Here is a 24,960-nt window from a genome sequence, read left to right as displayed (position 1 = left end):
AATAGGTTGTGAGTGGCAGGAAGGAGCAACAGAGGATTATAAGAGGTCAGCGGGTAGGCAGGTGTGAGTGCAGCCGAAAGGAGTTTAGGAAATCTTGGCTGCTATGAGTGGGGAAGGGATGACAGGTCATAGGTGTTCAGGGGGAGAGGTTGGATGGGAGCTAAAAGAGGCCAGTGTGGTTCCACAGACCACGATCAAGGCTTTTGTTCCAGGTCCTCTCTTAAGCAATAAATTAAAATATTTCTTAAGTTTTTTTATTAAATATTTTTGGCTAGCTCTGGTCTAAAGCCATTACCAGATGTTTCCAGTTCCTTCTCTGGGTATTTATAAACCTATGAAGGCAAGATCTTCTTCCATGATCACAAAGATCCTTGTCCTCCATACACACACCTTTCCCAAAGGTAAACAGGCTAGAAATCCAGCCATCACCTGAATACTTCTTGCAGAGGTGAAGAGACATTTACATAACAAGGTACTGACACGAGTACTTGAACCAATCCATCAAGAACTGTCAAAACAAGGCAGTGGTTAGTAACACTACCATCTACTTAAAGCAACTAATATTACGAGCAGCAGAGCGCTCCATCAGTTTCAGCTTTTAGGTAGATGTTAGGACAATTCTAAGTAGAAGAAGGTGCAAAATACGTCTGAAGTTTACAGGAAACGTGACTCTATGTGACAAGGAGAAAAATGAATACCATCATTTAACAGTCAGAGTTGGAAAGTAGTATTTTTGGTGGTGCCTCTCCGGTTCTGTATCTGGAACAAGTGGCAACAGAACTGGGAGGTGGTGTGCACCGAAGCACAGATGTCCTTAATCAAAGGGAAAGGTAACGAGCTGCCCACTCCTCAAAGTGCTTTCCACCACTGACCAGCAGTACTTCCACTTTTTACAGCGAGCCACGTATTTTTCAGCCAGCTACCATTTCATGCAATCACATCAGTCATGCCTGTATTTATTGAACCTATTCTACTGAAAGCACAGCTGCCCATTTTGGGGGACCGGTTTTTCTTCCTCATAACTGGGCTGTTACTGTTATGCATATGACTTCAGAAATCAGGTTTCTATTTAGAAGTTCCTTCAGAGGCTGCCTCCCCACCTCACCTTCAATTTATCCTGCCCCCAGACCTGCCTCCTGCCTCTCACCTGTGCTGTGGTGCACATGCTGATCCAGGTCTGCAGCAGCAAGGACGGGGCTTCCCTGGAACTACGCTACGGGGATCACCTTTAGCAATGACTGTCTAGTCAAAAAAAGGTTACAGCACTACAATAAATAAGGAGTTCTTGTTTACATTAGGAAGTTATTTTTCAGTGCTCTTGTCACACCCAGGTCTCAGGTTTCATTGCTTGATCTTGCCTCCATTCATTACACTTCCAGGAATTTCTAAAGCTTTATGTGGAACGTGGCTCTGTCCTGCTACAGGACAGAGCAGCACAAACTCCTTTAGCTCCTTTACAGTCCAACCTGAGACACTACAAGCGTAGAGGGATTATTTACAAGCTTATAATTAGATATTGAAAACAAATTTGCTAATAAGGGATTAAACAAATGTTTTGTTCTGGGGTGTGTAGATATTTCAGTTTTGTTTTTGATGAAAAGGACTATCTTCACCAGGAAACAAATAATTATCCATTTAAAATCTAAGATGTAGATGTAAAAACTTAAAGTCACTCTTACTGCAGTTGGAAATTACCAATCAGTAGTGTTGATTACCCCTGTAGTTTTTCAAAAAGCTTTAAGATTAAGAGACATTCACTGCTCTTCTTCTGTCAGGTGCCTCAAAAGGAAACCGTGAGAAGAGAGACACAATGAAAAACAGCAGGTTATACCATATGAGACTCCTTATTAAAAACATAAAATGCCTTTCACTCTTGCTTTTATTAAGTCTACTTTTCAAGCCAAATGAAAGTTAGGTGAGCCGATTATAATACAAGTCACGTCTAACTATTTCATTATCCATGTCCTGCAGCACGATAGCCCACAGAATACCTTTTGAAAGCTCTGGAGTGACGGCAGCAGGTTGAATATAATGAACAGTGCTACAAATGGGGACATGAGACGACAGGTCTGGTGAAGAAGGAGTCTCCTGGAAACTGTATGGCTGTAATTACTGAGTGCTGGCGCTGTCTCAGTTGGCTTCTAACAAAGGTAACCGCCTTCAGCAAGTTGTATTTCCTCAGCCGGCTAAAATGAAACCAGTCAGAGACACAAATATTTACGATACACAATACATAACCAAAGCCATTGTCTGCTTCTATTACCTTATTTTTATTATAGATTTGAAGTCTCCCAGATCAACAGCACAAGAGAATTAAACAGTAAAGCACTGAATTATTTTTAAATTAGACTTCCAAAACTAGAAATGTTGAAGTCATATTTATAGAAAGATAAAATGCTTTTATTTTGGGCACTTTGCTTGCACACCACTGTTGTTTCTCAATAATTCATTCAGTTTGTTGATCAAGAAGCCATCAACCAGAAGTCAGTGGGAAATGAGACCTCTGCCTCCTTGCACGGGAGCTCCCCTCAACAAACACTGAGCAGGAATAGTTTTGGTGATAAAGGGAGTGTTGGGTGCAGACCACATGGTGCTGCAGGAGACAGCAAGACTGAGAAGAAAGCTCAGGCTAACCCATGTTTTCTCACCTGTGACCTGCTAAATCTCAGAAATGGGCTCACTTGTATTAGCCATACAGCAAAAACCACAGAGAACAGCAGACAAACATGTCAATTAGCTAAAAAGACAGCAAGGCAAGAAAGAATATTATCTCTGTTGAAGTTATTCCTCAGTTAGTATCTGCATGCCCCAACTCCTGCTTCCTTTTCTCTTACCTCTTTTTCCTGAAGAAATGAATACCGAAGATGCATTTCCTAACGTTAGTGATAATCATTAGGTTAAGAGAGAAGAAGACTGGAGCTATTATATCATTTTTCCTCATCTTGATGCCATAGTCTTTCATGGTCAATTATTTAAGGAAAAAACCCACAAAGCAAAAATAGAATAGGTTCACAGAGGTGCAACAAAAAGTACTACAAGTTTGGAAAGTCCTCTCTATAATGAGCAATTAAAAAGGATGAAAAATTTAACTAGTGAAGAGATGAATAAAAGATGACACAATATGACATTAAATACAATGAATGGAATGAGAGAGGTCAGCCAGGTGCACCTATACAGCTGTCTTTTCAATCTTCGAACATTTTTTGTCACACAGTGCTCCCAATGATATAAGAAGGCAACACATTTTAAAGTGGACAAAGTGACATATAAAATGAGCCTGCAGAAGTTACTGCAATAGCATTTGGGTTGTACCTGGCAAATCCAGAATTTCATTTTATTTGCCGATTGTCAGTTATGGTTTACCTTTTGCTGTGGAGGAGCAGAGAGTCACCCACTGGACAGTTCTTGATGAACTCTCAGGCAGTTAGGACTGTTGCTGTCACAGTACAAACAGATCAGGAGATGGTACATGAAAATTACCCTGCAGAAGTGAAGCAGCACAGAATGAAATAAGAGTTGTTTTACATGCACACGCTGTGAAAGAGAAGTCATTTTACCACTATCATCACAACAGGAAAGCTAGAAGAAATGCACCAAACTAAGGACTCACAAGAAGGTAAAACCAGAGCAGGGATCACACTCTCGATCGCATTTCCACAAACCTGCAAATTCCCCATTCACATTTAAGCTTTGTGAATGAGAAATTCATTTGACAAAAGGGTTTTCTATCCTTTATTGATCTGTTCTCCTTGAAGAGGTGTAACCAAAGCTATAAGGCAAGCATGTGTTTGTCAGATCAAGCAGCATGCCTGGGGAGAATCTAGGACTATTTTGGGAGTCAAAGTGATAGAATTGCTGAGTCCTGTCCAAAGAGAGTGGCTGCTCTGGAGTCCTTCTTCGGAGACCCAAAATGAGGAGAAGTGGCTACTGGACCCCAAGTATGCATGAGGTAAGGAAACAGAAGCCAATCTGAACAGCTAAGCATTTCAAATGGAAAGCAGGACCAGAACTGGCCAGATGCTGATGAGGTCCCATGTCAGAAGGTAAACATGTAAGTGAGGGTCAAGTTCATAGGAACAAGAATGTCACGTAGCCATGGAATAAACCATTATTCTATCCACAGGCCACACAAGACAAAAGTTGGTGGATCACATTGTGTGTGCAGCTCCTGGATTGTAAGGACCCATTGCATGCAGTCCTGCATGCAAAAAAGTGTCCTATGCAACTAATATGCCCTTTCCGAAGAAGGGCCCACACTTTTACCCTGCCTACCTCCCAACCAAAGCACTGCAGGACAAAAAAAATAAAACCTTGAAATAAGGCAAAGAAGAGAGTGACTTAGTAAAACTTAACACAAATACATAAAAAGCAAAGAAAAGCAAGACTAACTGTCAGTACATGTTCTCTACTTCTTCCCCAGAGGCTCACAACTTACCATTACTGTAACCACTGTGCCCTAAAGGCCTCTGCACCACAACCACAATTCTGCCTTTTTTAACAGATATCTGCCCTCTGTCACAACTATTACCGCATTACATCCTCCCACTGTTGCTTTAAACACTTTCTATTCATAGTATTGAGAACAGGCCATTTCACAAGGTGGGCAAAAGTAAGGCAGCCATGCTCAGTCTGGAACACACAAATTAAGTGTACCATAAACTACGTTCATACTATTAGTACTACTAGTGCTACATTTTCCACTGAAGTGTTTGGTACTGCCAGTGGCCTAAGACGCTGAAAACCAAGCCTCATGGAGACCTGGAATTCCATTTTCCTTCTCATACAAGCTGTTAGCATCCTGCAGGTCACAAAAGGTAAATACACCCGAAATATCAACCCATTAATATTTTAGGGTTTTTTTAAGCTCCCAAGTGCTCCATCTTAGCTACTTGGCATAGCGCATTAGGAACCCATGAGACATGCTTCAATATTTAACATGGACAGAAGCACATGCCCTGAGTCGCACAGTGCACTGGAATGGAGACCTGTGGAGCTGTTGCCCAGCCCAGGCATGCTTTCAGCAAAGGCCACCTTGCTGTGAGCTGCGTTGCTTGGCCAGACGTGATTTACCCCAAACTCCAGTGTACTGCAAAGGTAGGATGGGCAAGAACTGCCTGGATCATCAAGTGTGCTCTCCTGTCATCAGGCAGTCATACCATATATGCCTTTTTCTAAAACCTATCAACCTCTCGAACTATATCTTAAAACTAGTTGAGGAGAGGTTGAGGGGGTAGATGCAGGCAAGGTAAGATACTGCTATTAGACTGAAATTATTGCACCTATGATTGAGAAATGGTTTTAACCTGTGCTACTAACAGGACATCTGAATCTGCTTTTGAAAAAAAAAAAAAATCTGTCTTTCTGCAGAGGCTGTTCAGCTCAACTACAGATAAGCTGTAAGGTGTAGTACAGCTTCATTCCGGAGAAAAAACAGCTGACTTCAATCACTGACTTCTAGATAAAATATTCAAATAAGCAAACTGACAAAGAAGATTGAAAATCTTTTGCATTCTGATAACAGTGTGTGTCACACATGGTTACTGAGGGCATTATTAACACACACGCATACACCCAGTGATGAAGATTTGACGGTTTGCTATATATGATATGCGAGTTTGTAAATTTTTTCATAAAAGAAAGCCATTAAAGGCATTTGCTGCAGATTTTTGCTGACTATAATATTTTATATGACTGCCTTATGTGGAGGGTGAAGGATTTCTGCCAAATTGGTTCTTAATTGTACCTTATCAAATACTACAAAACCATCTATCAGTGATGTCTGCTACCATGTGATTTTCATTACAGAAATCATTTTATGTCAGACTTATGGAAATTTTGACTGAATGCAAGAATTCAGGTTCCTGGTTTGGGGCTTCTGGATTTGTCCTGCATGTAGGAAGGCACTGAAACAACTATACAAATAAGGAAATCTCAGCCTGCAACATGTTTTTTAGTAAAATTGAAAGCCTTCACAATTGTGTTCATCACAAAAAAGAACAGAGTTCAGAGGCACTGCCTAAACATGTTAAACAATTCCTGCACTGTACTACTAGTGGTAAATATCTGCTAGCTGACATTTAAGAGCCCTGGATGACCAAGACAGATTGTTCTTAAAACAATGTCTCCAAATTCACTCACATAAAAGTTTATATCTCTATATTTCTGATTAAAAACTACGAATGCAATTGGGAATACATGGCACAGTAGATTTGTCCTACAAAAACTTATACCAGGAAAGCAATTGCAATCATATTTTGAGCAGAGATTTTGAAAGAAGAAAAACAAAGAGCAAAATATAGACAATAATTGCTAATGTCGGTCCATTCAGACATTATTATCTTTTATCTGCAGACTGCCTGTAACGCTCACAGTAATGACTTGGTAGGCGAGGCAACAAGCAATATCCTTTCCAACTTGGTTCTTAGTTAAAGAGTATCCCTTCCTATATGGTACATCACTTACATTGTTCATAGTTTTGTTGATATCAAATGTGTTATGCTGCCAAGTGTGCTAAAGAATTCAGCATCTGTTACGTATCTTTTCACTATTTAGGGTAAACAGTGTGTATTCATCAAGAACCCCGTCTCTGTTGATTAACCACCCTGTTTCTCCCTCCCTTCCCCATTTGCAATTCTCTTCCATAAAATTTCTGCCTGAACTAAATCTCTGCCTGTACACACACCATATGGCACAACGATATAAATGAGACAAGACCGAGTTAATTGGTCATATTAGACACCGTGAAACAGATTTTAAGTTCAATTATGAGCATTTTTGTACCTATGCAGAACACAGAGGTGTTGCCCAAGCTGTGGAGCAATAGGCTCTTGCACATGTAAGTTCTTTGTGCATAGAAAAGAGGAATTCTTCCTTCACGAGTTCCTGCATCCAACCTGCCAGTTCCTTTCATAAACTGGAGATGAAAGAGAGCAGCAGACTTTACTTATGTGTTTGCTTTATGAAAATATATTTGTATCACTGGACAGTGCATACCTAAGAGCAGACACAGCCATATCTAGAGCTCAAAAGTTATGTGAAGGCCTTTCCCAAGCAAAGCAATGTAAATCTTGAGAGTCCAGCAATCACGTCGCAGTAACTTTACTTGAACCAGGCTGAGAAAGACTGCAAACAAGTGCCTTTCTCTGCTTTCCCTGCTGGTTTTTTGAACCACTTGAGTATCTTGGGGTGGAGGGATACACAAAGCCCCACAAGCATCACTTATGTAGTTTTACTGTCTGTTAAGTCTACGCCCCTGCCCAAATTCAGTTGAACATTGCCTGTAATGAAATCCAAGGAAAAAGAAATCTGTCACTTTAATACAGCTTCCAAATCACAGCAGTGCTAGCAAGGTATTTTAGAAGAGATTTTATATCTATTCAAAGCAAAGAGCAAATATGAAGTACTTTTCTTAACAAAGGGAAAAAAAAAGAAAAACATAACAAGAACATTAATGATACAGTAATAAATAAGAGAAATACAATGCTGCTCTTGAGCATGGACATAAATCAGATGCTGGTGTGCTCCCTGCTGCTTATGTGTGGTGTTGCTCATCACTACCATAATTTATACTTGAAAAAAAAAAAAATTCCCTTTAAAAAAATTAGGGTAAAACCGATTTCAGTAAAAACTCAGAAAGTTGAATGATGCTGATCACAAACAAAATATTTTCCACTGAGGTCACTGAGCAAGTGGGAATTCTCAGAGAACATGACCAAATCCACTGTCTGGGAAAACATTAATTTCATGATTTGTTAACTTCTGGTAATTCATACAGTAGGCACAGGAGTTTTCAATCTCTGCTTATAGAATACAAAGTATATTAGTTGCACAAGAAGACGTTCACAATTTTTTTAAATGAAGCTTCACATGACTTGTCACTATTTCTTTTTGTATTGTTTTAATTCTCAAAACATAAAGATTTCCTGATGGAACTGTCTTCACTTTCCCAAATATTTCTAGAGTCCTTTGTACTAAACCTTGCAAAGTAGTTATCCTCGATATTTTTGCCTTTCCCCTTGCCTTGCCTCTAGAAGAGGAACCACAAGAGATATGGGTTGCAACTCCAAAGCAGAAGTTGGCTCCGCACCAGCGAGTCACCTGCCCTGGGCAAGTACAAGCTGCTCTCAGCTCCTCAGGCTGGCTCTAGCCCCTGGAAGGACCAGGGGACTCCTGGAACCCAGCCTGAGAGCCACGGGTCTCCCCAGACAGATTGGGGCACCTGTCTTCTTTAAAAGGCAAATGACATTTTCACTGGGGCTTCTCCTGCATGCAGTGGGTCATTACGAAGTGGAGAGTATCCCTGCATGCTCCAGAGAAACATGGTCTGCTGTCAGCTCAGTTTTTTTGTCGGCAAGAAGGGTTAAGACTCTCCCAGCCAGAAAACCAGAACAAGTAACATAAGACTGCTGGCAATCCTGCTGTAAGGGAAGGGGGAAAAAAATTCAAAACAAAAGAAATAAACATAGTTTGCTGTGTCAAGTCACTACCAAGAGAAAGATTTTGGGGTAAGTGCTGCCTGAACAGGCAAGCTTAGGACTGCAAGGCAAGATAGTGTCTCCTCACTGGGTACGGGGAGAGAGGCTTTACGTGCTCTCTGGGTAAACACAGAGCATCACATCAAAGACATACCTGACTCCACCAGCCATTTTTCCGCCTAATGGGAATAACCTGGAAGACCCCAAATACTGCCTAACAGCTTGGATCAAAGAGGACAAAGAAATATTTGCTGTACTCCAGCTGAATTGGAGTTTGCACTACAACAAAGATAAAAGAATATTTGTTTTTCTTCGTTATATGAAGCTTTTTCAACAAAATAATTAACTGTAGCATAACGGAAAGCTTCACTGGATAAGAATTTTTAAAGCATGTGTTGAAATCTGACTATTGCAATGAAAATGAATTTGAAAGGCCATGTAGGCATGTGAAAAAAAAGCTGTGAGGCTTTTTTTAGAACTTTATTTTTTTAATATTTTTCTACCCTCTTAAAAGCATAACCATCAAAAGAAATAAAAGTTTAATAACTAAAAAAAAAATTTTAAATGAAAAACCATGATTAACTTATTAAGACCCATTAAGTGTATAATTACAAGGATTCTATTACATTAAGATACCAATTTCTTTAAAGCCAGAAATAATACCTGCTGAAACTTTAATTATTTAAATGAGAAGAGAAAGAGGCATGTTATCTTCTCTGACAAAGATTAAAATCAATTTAATTGCTTCTCTGCTGCATTGACATGATTCTTGCTGTGAGTCAAGCAAGCAAAAAGGGAAATTAATACTGCAGCTGTTAATCAAGTGATATTTGTGTGCTCCATCTTATTATAGCAGGAAAAAGAATAACTGCTACTTTGGAGAGTTTGTCCACACTACATTTCATAGAATTTTTTTGCTTCAGAGAGCACCTTTACTTAATTTGAGTTGCAGGCATCTCCAGGTGACATGCAGCATGAGAAAATTGCATGTTACATTGTTTGATCCTCTCGTAAAAATTGTTCTGCCATGAGTAAGGTTTGTTTCAAATTAAATTCACCCTCGGGTATCCAACTCACCAGTATGAAATTACGAAGTCACACCAAAAAGGGATAAAAATACAGCTGGAGGAGGGGGTTGCCTATGAATCATAATATATTTTTTGACCTGCTTTCTTCCTTGAAAAATCAACAATTTCAGTAAAATTAGAACATGCATTTGAAAACATGTAACAGCTGAGCACACAGCACAACCCATGGCTTCTATCTGCTGATTTAAAAATGTTTATCCTTGCAGTGCCTTTGTTAAATCTCTGCACCAAGTGAATATTCAGCAACATCTACAGTCGACAAATTAATGTATCTGATTGTAAGAAAAATGGTATTGTGAGATATTTATGAGTTCTGAAATACAAACCCATGTGGTGCCTCATCATCTCTTATCAGCCCTTGTTAACTTTACAGATGATGAGAAGCACCAGAATAACTGAGGTTGTCAAAACTAATAGATCTCAGAGGCTTGGCACCGGCACAGTTCAGTTCCATCTACAGTCCATTTTTGAGAAGTTTTAACTCCTTCACTCCTCTTCACTGAACAGGAATCAATTCCATTTCCTGGGTTGTTATTTACTGTTCGCAGGACCAGGTGGCCCAGGCACTGCCCTTGTTATTTCAGGATGTGTAGGCAGCACTTTTGCGGAAGAACTTGTGTTAATGAAGTGACAGACAAATACCAAGTAGCTTGATTTAAACAAGTCTGGATCTTATTGGAAACTCTAGGATCCAGAAAGAGCAAAATAAAGGTAAAATTATCAGAGAAGGGGCTTTCTTGGGACAATATGTATGTATTTGCTAAGAGGGCTAGAATCATTTGTGACACTATTGTGCATTTAATGCACAAGCAAGCATTAAATGACTAGGTACAGAGTTAAATGAGTGGTTTTAAACTGCAAAGCTGGTTTGAGTTGGGTTTATTTCAAAGAATCAGTGAACATACAGAGTCAAGTCTCTTTTCCTTCTAAATTCTTTAAGCAGTTTCATTTTTATCTAGTGCTTTAAGCTGGGTACCTGGTCATCTCACAGTCCCTTCTGCAGCTGACTGTGCTTCTATCCCGACCACCAGCACATCTTCAGTTTGGCCAAAAGTGGCTGTGACAGATCCCAAAGGCTGGTTTTTAAGAAAGGAAAGCTTCAGTAGGTTTTGATATCAGACTGCAGTAACCAGCCCCGGGTTGTGTTGTGACAGACTCCCAGAGCTCAGCTGTTCTTTAAATTGGAAGCCAGGGAGCCCTATTTAGAAGGAGTTTTGGCTCCATTTTAAGATCTTGTACATAAGCATTTGAAAGCAGACCTAGTCCTGAGCCTACATTTTGGTTCACTGGGGACAAAATCAAGCGACTGCCTGTAAGACAGCCCAGTTAACCAGCCATTGTTACTGCCTCACTTTTATTTTATCTCCCTTTCCAGCAAGTGACGGGACTCCCCCCATCACTCTGGGATAACCTTGGGAAAAACGCCCCAGCAAGACCCGCAGCCAGAGAATTTCACCAAGTAAATACAACACATTTGCTACACCCATGGGTGTCCTGCCACCCCAGGATGGGGGCCAGGCAGGACACAGTCCGGAGAGAGGCTGGAAACATTTTGGACACAACGGCAGGGAGGAAGGAAAACATCAGACAAGCCACTAAGACCACACGTGAACACAGCAGCATTTCATGGCATGTTTACTTACTTTCTCATAAATACATAGCTCTAGAATACAGGAAACTGAACTTGGAAGTCTCCTGGAGGCCTTGCAAGTCACACAGTTCCCCAAGGAGCTCCGGCAAGCAGAGGAGCGGCAAAGCACGGTGCAAGGCACCCACGCACTGGGAGATGTACTGATGGCTGCAGGAGATGCTGAAACCCAGACAAGGCCGGCATGCTCTGGAGCAGCTAAGTGGGGCCTTGGAGAAGAGGTCAAGAATTGCAAGCCGCTATTCAGCAGGGGAACAAAGCCAAGGAATCCAACAGCAGCCTCTGACCAGCATCAAAGGAGATTTTCCTGGCCCATTTTGTAACATGATGAGCAGGGCACTGCCTGCGTTAGACCAGCTTCAGAGGGGCCAGTTAGTGCCACCAAGAAGGACAGAACATGAGCAAAAGTCACCATAACTGTGCAGAGGAAAATAAATCTGTCATGGAGATGAGACAGGAATAACAGTGAGCTTTCACTGTGCCTGGCAACCACGGGCAATTTCTGCACGTGTGCACGCACGGACCCACAGGCTCAGAAGGAAGCCTCAGCTGAACGCAGCACTACCAGGGGCTTGAAACAAGCCACAACATCAGAGTAAAACTTTTCACTCCACTGACATGGCAAACAAATATATCCAATAACAATCACATCCTCTGGGGTGTGCAGCAGAAAAAAAAAAAACAAAAAAACCCAAACACCACCACACAAAACAAAGAGGGTTAGAGAAGGAGATTGATAGAATGAGTCCAATTTTATTTTCTACAAAGTGTGACACAAGAAGCTTCACTTGCTTTGATACCTGTCAGAGGGTCTTTATCACCAAGGGACAGTTTGTCCATTTTCTAGGTGAAAGTGGGATTGACTTTAGCAGTTGCTTCTCATAAGAATCCTAAATGTAATCCTACATATCTCTAGGAATAAACAGAAGTGTTCTATCTTGTTCAACAAGGATAATGTTATGTTCCCTCTCTTCTTTCCCTTGCATCTTGTCCATCTTACCTCTAGCTGTAGGACACTGTGGGAGTTCTTGGCACATGCTGTGAAAGCCACATGTGCTTGGTAGCAACTTTTTTTTATCTACATGGTTACACACCTCAGTCAGTCAGGCTACCATTACCATCTATAGTTATCAGTATGTGAGGGTTTTGTGGCCAACCACCTTGCTAGACTGAGCAACTGACTAGGAATACAAGAAAAAAGAAAGAAAAAAAAACCAAGAAAAACAGCCAAGAGCAACAAAATAATTTTAAATAATTCACTAATATCCTTTGTCATGAAACGTTAAAGCAAACTGCCAAGAATTGTTGGGTGCATGCAATTCAGCACTTTCTAGTCAGTCTGGTGCTCGCCTTTGGAAGAGCTGCATTGCCAGAAGCTGCATACCACCATTCCCAAGGCACCAGGGCTCAGCTCTGCAGAAGCAGAGGAGGGAGGCAAAAGTGGAGGATCCTCACTGGGCAGGGAAAGCTGGTGGGATGGGGAGAACAGGATAAAAGCCTCCTGGCTCTAGGGTACCCATTTGAATCTGTTACTGGAGAATAGCATCCAAGTATCTTGCGTGCACCTTCAGCAGCTTGCACAAAATGGGCTTGAAACCATGACCCAGTTCACAGCCCTGCCTTCCCAAAAAGCTGACCACATGGACCATAGAGAGCAATGCATCTGGAGTACCTGAACTTCCCTTCACCAGCTGTAACACCAGCTCACAGTCAAGAGACACAACCGAAACAGGATTGAATGATGTTGTAGCCCAGCCAATATTACCCATAAGTCATAGATCCGTTGAAAATGCTAAGCATAGTGCTTCATGCTGCTTAGGCCCAATGCAGACCCAAATGTATTTAAAGGGTCTGGAGAAAGAGATATGAGAAAAATATTTCTGGTGTTTCAATGGATGGCAGTACTCTTCTTTCGTGAAACCTGCCAAGCAAAACCAGTTTTCATTATTGATTTCAAATAAAAGAAAGCAGAAAGTTGATTCAGACCCTTCTTCTGGACATAAAAATATTTTCAACATGTATTTTGAGACATTATTGTGGCAACTCTTCCAACAGCCATCTTTCTTTTCCAAGGACTTTGCTTTCACAAATGGCAGATAAACATAGCTTGTTGTTATTAACTATAAGCCTTAAACCCTTCCACTCCCCAATAATGACACCGGTTCCAACTAGATTTTTGTATTTCTTTCCTCTTTGTAGAGTTGGAGAGAAACGCTCTCTAACCGCTCAGTGTGGTGCCAGCCTGAACCTTTGTAACACTTGCAATACTCCATAGCCAAGATCCCACTCCTCCTAGAAGTTGTGGTGGTTGCAGTAGGGGCATGGAGACGTTATAAAGGGAAATAAAACCTGATTCAATTTTTCTTGCGAGCATAATTTCACTGAAGGAAAATGGTCAGAACCCAAGGTCAACTATCTATTTTTCTTGAGCCAGGCAGATTTATGAAGGTTTCTTCACGTTCTTCCCTACGATGTTTTAGTTCTGACAGAAAGCATTATTAGAGAGCTCGTCAATCTGCTGGTACAGAAAGGGCCTGATCTGTGAAGGCAAGTTTGTGAGAGAACCCCTGCTTGCCGTTCTGGTGTGCCGAGAATGGAGTTGCGTTTCTCTATAATTCTGCACAGAACACCAAGGATCCACGTGTGACAGTCACTTTTCTGGACACCACCAGCCAGAACAAAAATAGAGATTAGGCATAGTTTATAACCAATATTTTGGCCTCAACAGTCTTTTTCTCAGCCAACAGCATTTCACAAAATCAGAAATAGTGTGTTCAAAACAGGTTTCTGGTCCTGTACAGCCTGACAGGAAGCAAAAGGACATTAGAAGCTTATCAGGTTTCTAGCATCTGAAGTTTTCTTCAGTCATGCATTCTCTCTTCTTTCCTCATGACTTCTTTCAACATTGATAATTTGCAACGAGGCTAGCAGAAAGGAAGGAGGGAGGGAGGAAAAGGTGTCCCCACATCTTTTAACATCAGTAGTTTTTATATTCTGACAGTATGGGAACATAACTAACAGCTTAGCATACATCACTCTTGATGAACAGCCATCATCAGTGACGCAGGAAAAACACAGAGGGAAAGATATGAAGATTAGTGGTGCAACTTAGAGATTTGGGAGCCAGAAAGCCCCACACTTCAGATACCTAACAGGATTCTGCACTAGTGGTTCTACAAGAATGCTTGCAATGATTAATTCATGCTTTACTGCTATATCACTGACATCTTGTCGTGGTTTAACCCCAGCCAGCAACTAAGCACCACACAGCCACTCACTCACTCCCCCCCGCCCAGTGGGATGGGGGAGAAAATCAGGAAAAGAAGAGAAACTCGTGGGTTGAGATAAGAATAGTTTAATAGAACAGAAAAGAAGAAACTAATAATGATAATGGTAACACTAATAAAATGACAACAGCAACAATAAGAAGCTTGGAATGTACAAATGATGCGCAGGGCAATTGCTCACCACCCGCTGACCAACACCCAGCTAGTCCCCGAGCGGCGATTCCCCGCCCCCACTTCCCAGTTCCTATACTAGATGGGACGTGACATGGTATGGAACACCCCGTTGGCCAGTTTGGGTCAGCTGCCCTGGCTGTGTCCCCTCCCAACTTCTTGTGCCCCTCCAGCTTTCTCGCTGGCTGGGCATGAGAAGCTGAAAAATCCTTGACTTAGTCTAAACACTACTTAGCAACAACTGAAAACATCAGTGTTATCAACATTCTTCACATACTGAACTCAAAACATAGCACTGTACCAGCTACTAGGAAGACAGTTAACTCTATCCCAGCTGAAACTAGGACACATCTGCAGCAAGTTAACCTCTCTGCCTCAATTTTAACTTCTGCAAATTGCAGATTACAGTAACCTATAAATGATAGGCTAGGGATTAGTTAATATTTTAAAGAGACCTAAGGATTGAAAGTGCACAGAATTGCCACCAAGTATTGGGGGGGAAAAAAAGTTTTCTCTGATACCTATGGATGCGTAAAATTCAATACTGTATGAAAAGAATGCACCCTGGTTTGTATGTGACATGCTGGAGGAAAAAAAAAAAAAGAAAATAAAAGAAACAGAAACCTTTAATGATAGATAACAATTGTGAAAAAATTATACAGCAAGCTCAGAGCCCTACAAATGCTGTGGATTTATGAAAAGACCAACTAATATTATTCTAACTCCCAACAACCCTTAGATATGGCTCCACAAACAGGTTCCACCTGGGAGGTTAAGTGTGGATTTACAGCACATTTATTACTCTACAGTATCTACCCACATGTATGCTTTTATTGTCCAGTAAATGCAAGACAACTTATATCACATTCATTGTCCAGTTCATGTAAATTCAACTATATCTGAATCTCAGAACACTATCATTAAAAACACATGTATCTGAGATGATAACAACAGGAGGTCCTGTACGACACTAGCAAACAAAACCTGAAATGAAATTCAATACAACATAATGTAAGCCAATGCAAGATGATGCTAAAATGGCCTTACTGTGGGTCTATGTGTTGAACAGGCATTTATATCTTATTATGCCTAATTATATTGCACTATTTGGGCACATTTCTAGATAGCTATAAAGAACCATTATGCCTAGTACTGCTAATTCCCCACACGTAGCAGATGGTTTCACCGTAGTGAAAATGTGTGTTTCAAAGTTAGACCCTACGTAGGGAAGGTAATGATGGAAACCATGGCATCCCATTTCAAAGATACTTAGCTCAGAGGTTAAAAAAAAAAAAAAAAGTCAAATGCAATACAAGCAGAGAACATCGCACTGATTTACTGGAACTTTTGCAACAAGTAGAGGAGCCAGAAGTGACGTGCAGCTGCTTTCTTCACCTTTGTCATGTAGGACAGTAGCTGTACAGAGCATGGCTAAGATGCGGGGATCCAAACAACTAAAAGTTATTTTATGTGCCTGGGGTATCAGAAAAGTGGAACTGCCAGCTACAGTCCTAAAGGAAAGCTCAGCAAGCACGAGAAGCAGCAATGCCACCTCCATAGTCCAGTGAAGAAAACAACTACCTTTCTGAACACCCCAGGCAGCCCAGCCACATCAAATTCTAGCTCTGCTAGACCCCACTGCAGAAACACTTTGTCTTGGAGGAGACAGGGCAAGCTTATTTCTAAGAAATTTCTCCATAGTGAAAGAATTTGCCAGCTTTTTGTGTTAGAAAATAAAAAGGGTAAATATATGCAGTCTAGGCAAATTAGACCATCTCTGTCGCTAACTTCCTGCAAGCATGAGCTTGTTTTACTTGATGCAGACTTGCATTTTGACTCACGAGCATCTTTGTGAGTCTGTCCCACCCTCGCCTGAACGCAACCCTTCTTTGGGACCTGCCAGCAATCAGCAGAGGCAGTTGCCTTTTACAGATCACAGGCTGGGGAGCAAAGAAAGATGTTTTAGTACCCTTCACGCTATAACCCTTTAGGTAGAGAAACAGGCTTGGCAAACTTCTCAACCAGCTCCCATGAATTTGTGCTCTTTGAGACCAGGACAACCAGGCCCAGTATTTTATGTTTGCTATCCAAAGTTCAAAAGGAATTAAATGAGCATGAGGTTTTGGGGGGAGAAGGGCCTTTTCCCCAGGTATCTTCAAAGAGACTAGCAAAAGGCAGCATTATTTATTCCACCCTGACACCCGGCCCAGAGGAAGCCCTCTCATACAGAATTATCCCTGTACCATCCCAGCAGGGAGTAGGTCTGTACAGAGGCTGGGTCTGGTTTCCAAAGTGCAGCTGAGCTGAAGGAGGAGCCAGGACCTCTCCATGCAGTCAGAGACAAGTTGCAAGTGCTCAGCACTGCCCATGAGCTCTGCATGCAGTACTCAGTGCCAGCTATCCCACAAAACCAGCAACAGTTCAAATGGGGTTTTTACCATTTGCAGAAACTTAATAAAATTTTGCTGTGATTAGACCCACATGGGATCTGCTTGAGACTTAAGATTTCTACATCCCCTGTTGGGATGGAACTGAGCCAAAGAGATAAGATTCACCAGGACAGACTCCCTGCTCTGCCACACAGGACACATCCTGGATCAGTGTCTTCAGTTTCCCACAGCCCAGGGTAGCAGTCTCTTTCTTCCTCAGACCAGAAACCACACTGAAGGCATGTCAAAGCTTTTCTGGAAAAAAAGATTTTCATAGAAAATGTCACATTCCCCAAGAAAGTTTTGGTTTCAACAAATTGCCACTTTCTGACATTTGTTTTGTTGAAAAATTTCCAACCAGTTCTGTGAGTATAAGTCTGTTGTACAAAAATAAACATTTACAGAAAGCTACATAATATAAATATGGTAGTGTTAATTACAGCTAAACACATAAAACATGTCTGTTACTAATGTATATTAAAAATACAGTTAAATACAGCACTTTGTTTTCCATCACTACAGCTACGTAATAGCTCGTGCAAAATGAGACATGAGAGGGCAACATATTTAGACAGCACATTAGTATTTACTCTGGTCACTTTACTGGTGTCCTATGGATGTCATATGTGCTGAAGACAAAACATCACTGCTTTTCATGGACCTTTGACGTGTAAAATGCAAGTATCAACTCTGCCTCCTTTATGAAGGTCAGCAAATCCCGAAATGAAGGTATTTCGTCTTAGAGGTGCTGTGGCTCAACAGTGAGCAAGCCTGAAAAGTGTTTGGTAGCAACTTAGGGCAGGATTTGATTATACATACAGCATCTGTCATCTTCAAAAAGGTGCTCAGTGTCTACAGAGTCTACTGCTGGTAGCTCACCAGAAGTTTTGGAAACTGTCCTCAGAAAGGACAGATTGGAAAATAAGTGTATAATACAAATAGAGCAGTTAGTATCAGCTTTAAAGTGAAGGATGTGACATGTCGTTCACAGAAGTGGGCCAAACAACCTTTTCCTGTAAATGTCATTCATTGCTGGGCAGTAGCCAAACTCCTCGCGCAGATGCGGAGAACACAATGAATTGTCTACGCTCTAATCTGGAGTCTGTTCCTAAAAGCAGACTGGCCCATGGTACCATTAGTTTTGCCACAACCAGGGAGCAGGTCTGTCTGGAGCCAGCCACCACAAGGCTTCACAAGCACATGCCTGGTCACTTCATTACAAACTCCCCCAGTCAGGCTGAACGCAGCCCAGGCAAAGACATATTTTTTACACTGGTGACCAGATATATTGGATCCACTCATGAGAGCATGGCTGCCAGCAGGACCCAAGCCCAAGACTTTCAGTTACAGCAGCACAAGTTATTACCACCAAAACCAAAGTAAAAACCCATGAATAACAAACAACCTAAGAAAAAAAACTACACACCCACAAAAAAAACCAACAACCCACAGACATGCCTGATCTAGTTTCCAGCAAAACAGAAATGACTACACCAAAAACCTTGTGCGAATAACAACAGAATAAAGACCCTAAAGCTGCAGACATGCTGGTCACATTTGCACTAACCAGAGCATCTCACTGGTATCCTCCAAAGTAGAGTTTGCCCTTTCCCCATCAAATGCTTAGTTAAAATTTAGAAGCAATCAATAAGCCTTCCAGAGCAGATACCGTTTTCTGCATGTGTCAAGAGTTTCCTAAATCATTTGTATACTACGCTAGGGTTTTCTCTTCCCCCTGCCCAGAGGCTAAGCTGTCATTACACTAAAAGGATTTAAGAAAAGCTGAAAGTGTTCAGAACATGAGGTGGGCTGTTTCTATCCTAATAATGACTTTCACGCATTTAGGTTTTACAAAGCTGGTTATGTATCTAGAACAGATACACATACAAGAAAGGCAAGTGCAATAATGTGAATTTGACATTCCTAACTAGTGGCTACTAAACTTCTTTGATAATACTACAGACAAAAGTTGAACATAGCAGTAGAAAAATATTTGTTCCTGTACAAAAAATTAAAACTTAATATTGCAGAAGAAAACCTCATTGAAGTATTATCACATTTTGCCCTTGCTGAATAGTCTTGGCTTCAGCAGCTGCTACATGAAATGTAACTGTCACTACAGTGCATAAATAAGTAAGTAGTGCTATAATGCAGCTGCCCCCAATAACAGTATTAGTATAAAGCCTTCAGTGGTAACCACAGACCAAACCAGAAACGCATTCTAACTTCATAAAGATGTGCTTTCATGTCATTGAACATCTTGGTCCATAGGCTATAAAGCCTATGTACTTACTAGAGCTTATCATTGATTTTTCCTCCAGAGAGGATGGAAAAGAGCAGGTACCCTGCCCACTGCTGATTTTGACTTCCTCCCTATAAGAAACTTCTAATGAAAAACATAAAAAGTTCAGGTCCTCTCCACCTCTGGCACACTTCTCCAGTACTAAAGAGTTCCTTTCTCATCTCTCCCCGTAGGCAGTGCTATCACAAACCCTCTTTCCCCTTTCATGTGTTGGAACACTACCCCCACCCACCCACTGCAAGCAAAACATGGCTGCTGGAACTATGCCGGTCTGCAGATTTCATCAGAATACCAGTTTCAGGGGGGAAAAACATCCTGTTCATTTTACTAGGAAACTTCAAGAGCAACAGACCTACACAGATGGACAACAGTGTAACAAACAGATATTTGGCAGTATGAAAAAACACCAGTTGCTGACAAACCATTTTTATTACAGTTTTAATAGCTTGTATTTATTTTCATTTTTTTTTATTCTCCTGTAGAATCTCAGTTAAATATAAACTTACTTAAATACAATCACAACTCTTCAAGCCAAGTGATTTCCTTGGTAGACAAGCTCTTTTCATAGAAATGAAAGATGATTCTTTTATAAGGTCACCCTCGGTGAGCTTTCCCACATAGAGATGAAAACATTAACACGGACGTGCTCTGCATTGTAGAGAAAAATAATATTTATTAAAAAAAAAAAAAAAAAGACAAGCAAGAGCCAGGTGGGAAGTCTTGCTATCTACCCATTCAGCACTTCTGAAAACAAATCAGTTTAGTCATATGCAAGCTTGGCCATAAACTCCCTGCAGGAATTATAGCTCATGCATACACAAGTCCCAAAGAGTTTTGTTCAAAGTTTAATCATATGGCAGAAAAATATCACCAGTTTTATTATATATGCTAGCTCAAGTTATGAGATAACTTCACATTTTTGAAAAGGTGAAAGAACCAGGTAGCACTGGCAAGGTGACAGAAATAATTTAAAATGTTCAATTCAGCAGTTATTCAAGATATATTCAAGATATTCACACAAAGAGCAAAAAAAAACCTAAGGCAGTTATGAAGGAAGGTATATGGGTATACAGAAGTTTAAGACAGGTGTCCTGGTTTCAGCTGGGATAGTTAATTGTCTTCCTAGTAGCTGGTACAGTGCTATGTTTTGAGTTCAGTATGTGAAGAATGTTGATAACACTGATGTTTTCAGTTGTTGCTAAGTAGTGTTTAGACTAAGTCAAGGATTTTTCAGCTTCTCAAGCCCAGCCAGTAAGAAAGCTGGAGGGGCACAAGAAGTTGGGAGGGGACACAGCCAGGACAACTGACCCAAACTGGCCAACGGGGTATTCCATACCATGTGCCCAGCATGCCATACCATGCCCAGTATATAAACTGGGGGGAGTGGGGCTGGGAGGGATTGCTGCTCGGGAACCAACTGGGCATCAGTCAGTCGGCAGTTAGTGAGCAATTGCACTGTGCCTCACTTGTACATTCCAATCCTTTTATTATTACTGTTGTCATTTTATTAACATTATCATTATTAGTTTCTTCTTCTCTGTTCTATTAAAGCGTTCTTATCTCAACTCATGAGTTTTACTGCTTTTCCCAATTTTCTTCCCCATCCCACTTGGGGGGCGGGGGCAGGGAGGGCAGTGAGTAAGCAGCTGCGTGGTGCTTAGCTGCTGGCTGGGGTTAAACCACGACACAGGAGTAGGACTATAGTATCAAATACTAAATTCAGATGAACCCATTAGGATTTCCTCCTTTCCCCACTGCAAGGACATTGACAAAAAAGTCTAGAATAAAGAAGCACCTGTGTTTTCTGAAAGGAACTGTTACATTTAACTGGGGTTTTTTTGTTTGCTTGGTTTTTTTGATGTTGCTGGTTTCTGTCCCTCCCTCTCATGTTATAATTTCAGTTTTATGCAGGAGTGTGGCGAGCACGTCTAACACATCCTTTAAAAGTACTTGGTTTGCTTGTAACCTCATACTACTTCTGTTTCAGTATTTCCTCTTACTTTGTAGTCTACAAAGATGACAAGAAACCTAAAGAGACACAGTCAGCTACCTCAAAAGCTTTAGAATGTATGGAAACAATTAATTTGTCTCAAAAAAATATCTTTTTCCTCTGCAACTGTATTTCAATTTCACCTATCCCTGGTGAATCTTGTTCTCTTAAAGAAAAATTGTTAATTATTAAGTGTAGAATAAGCTGCTGAGTATATCCATATGTGATCATTTGATCTGGGCTCAATCTAGGTAAGTCAGTAAATGGTTTATACACCACAGCTATTAACTTACAAGATGGTCAAAACTACCAAGACTTCAGGAGCCAGCTCTCTCAGAGGATGGGCCATCATCACACAGTGGTGCTCAGATAGATCTTTGAAAGGATAAACACAAAACAAGCATGTTTCCCAAAAAGCCTGCCCACAGGTGAAGTCAGGAAGCAGAATGGAAGAAAATATGGAGGGAGGACCATACCCAATGGTATGCAGAAGGTACTTAGCCAGCTCTGCTGTTAGAAGGCTGAAGGAGGAAGATTAAAAGCTCCAAATATCGGGGAAAAGCCAATCTTTTGCATCCATTTTTCAGCAAGCAGCCTGGTTTTCCAGAACAGCTGAGCTTGCAGCTCTTCAGGTTGTGAAGAGGCAGTATTATACACTCAGGCCACATGCCTAGGCGCCCAGTTTCATGCTACTATTTTTGAAAGTTGTATTATAGATCTGCTTATTTTGACTCTTTATTTGGCTTTTACCACTGCCCTCATTACCAGGTTTCAAGAACTTCCAGATGTACGTATTAACAGCACTGGCAGCTTTCCTGGAGAAAAACAAATCTCATCTTTGAGCTGTGCTTGGCAACATCTAACTTTTACGCGTGTTCATCTACACTGCCTGTCACAAAGACGGAAAGCCACCTTGGGCCCAAACTCTCCGTTCCCCCAGAGAGAATTACAGATATGGAAAAAGAAAATCAAAAGGCTTTGCAATTCCTCTGTGGCATACTGAGCCTGTAAAACTAAACCCATTTTATTTCATCATATTCAAATCCCCACAGTTCCAGTGAAATTTAATTATACCTTCACTTTGCATAATTAAACAGTCATTGCATGGCTTTCTAAAGCATATAAAATGACTGATGAGTGTAGTGGTAAAACTTTCAGAAGTACTAAGTGGTTTAGGAGGCTACAGGTATGTCTAGACAGCAGCTAACTTGCATAAAAGCAGCGCTATTTTGTTTGCCCAATGGGATTAAGTAGCTCTCCACATATGCCATGTTTTTGCAGCTCAACAATTTCTGGTATTTTATCTACCCAATTTACAGCTAGCCCAAGTAATTGCATCATGTAGAACAGATATATCCAAAACCCTGCTGATTATCAGATGGGACTCAATATCTTTACCACAAAGGAGCTTTCAAAAGGTTTGTAGTTTGGTGAAGCAGTAGCTACAGTACCATCAGTGGAACCCTTAGCACTGGTTCATTCCAGTACATTAACTGAGTGAGAAATAACATTTTTTCCTCCTGCTGCACTAAAAATACTTATATTACATGAAGCTTTCCATCTCATTTTGTGTATGCCCTGAAGGACTTCTGAGATAAAGTTCACCATGTTTTGGTAGGTTTCTCCTTCCCTGGTTTTCTACGTCATGTTCATCATTGTTGTATCCAAGTCAGCTGTCCTTAATTCATTCCTCTTTGAGAAGAGGTGCTAATGAGCTGTGGTATCTCCAACAGCAGAGCATGAAAGCTTTTTCTAACTTTTTTCCTTTTGGAAAACTGGTGTTTTGTAAGCAGCTAGAATAGGATTCAAACATATCATTTGAAGTAGTATCTTTCATGTAGTTTTCTCTCTCATTCCCTTGTCTTTTCAAAGGGATTGCCTTTGCTGATAGAAAGGTTTCTGAAGCTAAAGGATCCATCATACAGAATCCTTTCTTTATACAGCAGCATAGGTGATAGGGGCTTTTCAGTCAACACATTGAACACAGAACATAATTAACAATCGCCTGCTTTGAGAATGTATTTTATGTTTCACGTATTAGGTGAAGAGTAATGTTTTTTACCATTCTCAGAAATTCTACAGAAACCCTTCGCTATGCCCACAGAGTGCTACCACTTTATCTATAAAATTACTCAGGTAAAGTGACCAAGGATAACACGAGTTGATTTTATTATAGCAAATGTTTTGCTTTTCTTTTTAATTCCGTCTCGTTTTAACAAGCCAATAGGTCATAACTTAAGATAGCATTTTTACGCACAATGCATAACCTATAAATGTACCTTGTAAGAAAACCTGAAAAACATTAGCTAGGACTCCTGTCTGAAAAATACATTGTGCTGTACTTAAAGTAGTGAAACAGGTGTTTTGACTTATTTTACAAGCTTGTACTCAAGTACAATCTTAATGCAGAATGGTAAAGACTAAAACGAAAAAAAGCCACAGATGAACTAATACATACATACCAAGATGTGAAAGTATAAAGAATGTAAGTGTACGGCATATATGTGAAACTGCTTAGATGATCAGGCAAAAAATCCAGTAAGAGCAGCATTCCCTGTTTTAGTCTCCAGTCAGATGGTCTTCTCATATTTTTTAGAAAGGTTAGGGTAGTCCTTTTTCTTGACAGACTATTACCACACTCCCTAGATGAAACATTTTTTTACTCAACTTCTATTACTCAGTTTCTAAAAATGCACCTTAGCACAGACAACTGTGCAGAGCACACAGACATGATTATAGCAATTCAGTGATTTAGCATTTCCAGAGATCCACATGTAGCTGATAGATGAGCATAGGGAAAGGCCACCTAAAGTTTATAGTGTACACATGGATGGAATAACAATACAGGAGAGATCTTGATTGAGAAAAACAACCTTGAAAGTCCACCAGATTGCATAAACTAAAAATGAAAAAGGTAAGTCTAATGAGAGACTCGTAGAGAAGCGGGGTAGGGGGGGAGTTTTGGACAAGGAGGAATAGAAAGCAGGAGCAGCACATTATGAAAAATTAGAAGTCAGGCCATCAGATTTGGACCACAATAACAGAGATTCTTCCTGTTCTGACCCTGGGCCTGGACACATTTTGGTAAGGGGATGCCAGAAGCCAACACAAACAGAAGTGGAAATTACCAGAAAGCTGACATACACAAATATAAAACTGAATTAAGAAAAATAAGCAACCTACATTTTCTTAGACAGTCCAGCCTGAAGCACTGCTGTGCTACAAACACCCTGTGACCTCAGAAGAGCCACTCAGCTGAGGGATCCCTAAATTGCTCTTCTGACACCTGGAGCCAATAGGTCTTTCAGCTGGAACTGGTGCCCCAGCACACAGCTGTACTGGTTTAACAGGATTGCCTCCTCCACCTGCTTGCTGCCACACCTCTGTGGGAGGCTGCCGACTCTGCAAGGGAGTCAGAGGAAAGTTCATATGCCAAAATCTCAGCTGACTCTCCTCAAACTCAGGGTTTTAATGCAAATCTACCTTTGACATCAATATAAGCTACATTCACTGGACAGGCTGAGGTACAAGTGTGGTTTTCTTCTGTGTAGAGAGCAAACCACCAGAGACA

The 24,960-nt window shown here is 40.8% G+C and overlaps 1 long non-coding RNA gene across 1 annotated transcript; it reads right to left on the bottom strand.

Moving 5' to 3' along the window:
* Positions 1 to 1,742: 1,742 nt before the first annotated feature.
* On the bottom strand, positions 1,743 to 24,655 carry LOC138686292 (uncharacterized). The gene is made up of 3 exons (XR_011325627.1): positions 24,573 to 24,655; positions 3,364 to 3,481; positions 1,743 to 2,186 (listed from the first exon to the last, which is right to left on the bottom strand). It is a non-coding gene; the product is annotated as an uncharacterized lncRNA (long non-coding RNA).
* Positions 24,656 to 24,960: the final 305 nt, after the last annotated feature.

Source organism: Haliaeetus albicilla, chromosome 8, assembly GCF_947461875.1.
Source record: "Haliaeetus albicilla chromosome 8, bHalAlb1.1, whole genome shotgun sequence".
NCBI classification, from domain to species: Eukaryota; Metazoa; Chordata; class Aves; order Accipitriformes; family Accipitridae; genus Haliaeetus; species Haliaeetus albicilla.
Note: the sequence above shows the minus strand (reverse complement) of the source record. Positions and strands in the feature narration are given on the sequence as shown.